We start from the raw sequence: 2,896 nt of genomic DNA on the forward strand, positions 1-2,896 counted from the left end.
TAAAACCTAAACACAGTAAATTCACCCACACAAACAGTAAACATACGTCAAACGCAATATTTTGTATCGCTATTGACAAGTTGAGCTGCCTGTATACAGGACTACCTGCGAGCTTGAGAGAAGCGAGTATCCCCACCATGCCACCTTGCGCGCGTAGAGAATTATAGCAGTAGCTCTCAGCAGGGGATGTTCTTTTGTACGGACAGGACAACCAGACCAGAACTCATGCCACTTCGTCAGGCAGAGCGAACATTATAAAACGAAAGCCGTTCTGGGGATGTGTGCACATTCAACCAGCAGGCATTTAAAATATTTAAATGGTAATGAATTAAAATTAGTCTTGAACTATATACGTCAACTTCCAATGAGATTACCACGCATTTAAAATGTAATAAATTAAAATTATTGTTGCATTATATAAAACAACTTAAAATAAAAAATTAGATTACCGAATTTACAGGGTGTCCAGCACACACCTTGAACATCCGCATTGTACGCCCCTGGATAAAGTTCGTCTATAAAATAGTAGGATGTGGTTATATGACATGGGAGAATTCTGATACGAAAGTCGGTACCAAATATCCCAAGGGTTTTCTAATGCATCACTTACACATATGTTTCTCGGAGGCTATTTCAAGAGGCTATACAACCATTAAAAGGGTGTGTTAAATTATTCGTAATGAGAAGAAATGTTGTTCGAAGCGCAAACACAACTCGTATGACTTCTTCAGTAAATATATTTCAACGAGGTAAATGCGTTGTTGTACTGTTCATTTAATCTTTGTTGTAAATACGTCTTTTTCAATACAGTTCAGACATCTCGCTAACAGATACTGACTGACAATGCAAAGTACCAGCAACGCGTCATTTCAACTGATGTTTTGTGTTACGATCGATCTATGTCGTCTTCTTTTCATTTTCCGTTAGTGGCGGCTGATTGGCTGAGGCAAGTGAGGCCGGGCCTCAGTCACTTTGCTTCCTTAAATTAAAAATCTTAGTGCTTTTTAGTCATTTATAACATATTATATTAGTTATTTCAATGAAATGTAAAGAGTTATAGAAGTAGAAAACTTTGTGATGTATATAGACCTGTCTTGCAGTAAAATTTGTTCCTGAGACCGGGATCGCTCGTGCCGGGTCTGGCTTCTGCATTTCGTATGTTTCCACGGGTTTTAAGGTTGCACTCGGAAAGCTGAAACCGAGGCACATTTCTTGTGGCCTCGTGGCCTAGCAGGTGTTCCCCACCCATCAGCCTTCACTTCTCCCATTCAGAACCCAGTCTTTTGTCAATGCCAGTCTCAAGTATTGGTTGGGATGAGAATAACAGTGGCTAATCTTGATGTGGTCCATTGTTGTTATGTGCTTCGGGAAAATAGAAATCGAAAGAAATGTGAGAAATGATGATAATTGTAATAAATTCATTGTTAGAGTATCGTTAATTTTAAATTAAGATAGACCTACGCATTACTGACATTTTTTCAGAAAGATAATCTTAAAACGCTAGCTTTCTATGCATCCTGGTGCAACATAAATGGGTCTTCGGTAATGTGGTGCGAAATAAACTTTTCTGTTGGTCGTGCTTGTTGCTGTCAAAAAACAAAACATAAACAAACAAAACAAAAAAAAAAAAAGAGAGAACAGTGTGTCTACTGAAACTTCAGCGATCTGAAAAATATTTCCAGGGGAATTTTAACACATGCTTCTTCAGTTGAGCATAATATTCATTGCTTTATAAAAATTAAATACTGTAGTTAAACCTATTGAAATCAACTCACAGCATAGCAACTTATTTCAAGATGGACATATTATTTTTCATTAATGATGGTGATAATAATAATAATAATAATAATAATAATAATAATAATAATAATAATAATAATAATGTCAATCATAATAATATATCATCAATAAAAAACATTTTGTATGGAAGGTAGCCTGCTTAAACTACTTACTACAGGCCTCACCGAGGATTTCGGTCACTAGCCGCTACTGTTTTCCGTATAATAGGTATCGTTCTTGCTCTACCCATAATTCTTCCATTGTCCAAGCAATAACGACTTCTTGAAGTCTCCAGTCGACTGTCTTCTGAGGTCGACCACACAGATGTCTATCTTTCCTTGTTAGTCAGTGGAATACATTGGTGGATCAATATGCAATAGCACAGTTCCTTTTCGTTGTGATTTCATTTACGAATTCTAAATTTTGTTACTTAAATCGATTTTCACTTGACAAAAGTAGTACCGTAGTTTCATTATTAATTTATTTCAAATATGTAGGCCTATTGTACTATATTTGTTACTGTTGTTGTTTAGTCAACTGTCCGAAGACAGGTCTGAATCTCATAAGTGAATAGGGTAGGATGGCCAGTTCCTTTCCCCCCTCCATTGCATATATCGCTGACTTGTTATTATACTAAACAGATTTCAGATGTAAGCCTAGATAAACAATTATTGCTCTTCCTCTGACACATATCGTCAAGTGAGATATAGGGTACTGCCTGATAATAGATGTACATATCAGTCAGAACCTCAATCAGAGGTGATTATATGTATAATTTATTGTTTGGTATTCTTACAAGAATTAATTTTATTGTATCATTTTATTGAACCTAGTTTGCGCACTTCCTTTACGGGAAAGTAGTTATTCTATATTTCCTTATGTCAGTTGATAATCATTTTAACATTACGATGTCCAAGAAGATTTTATTTTACTTTATTTCTCTATGCTATCAATTGTATATTAGGGCATGATTATTATTTGAAGGCCGCAAATATTGCTCATTCACAAGCTATAGCTACATTCGCTTCCTTACACCAACCGCCATATTTCCCCCACTTATTATTCCAGAATACGGCTGTGACTTATCCGTTCATGGTTACAAGAAAGGGGCGTAATC

The sequence above is a fragment of the Periplaneta americana genome, chromosome 5 (genome assembly GCF_040183065.1).
Source record: "Periplaneta americana isolate PAMFEO1 chromosome 5, P.americana_PAMFEO1_priV1, whole genome shotgun sequence".
Taxonomy (NCBI): domain Eukaryota; kingdom Metazoa; phylum Arthropoda; class Insecta; order Blattodea; family Blattidae; genus Periplaneta; species Periplaneta americana.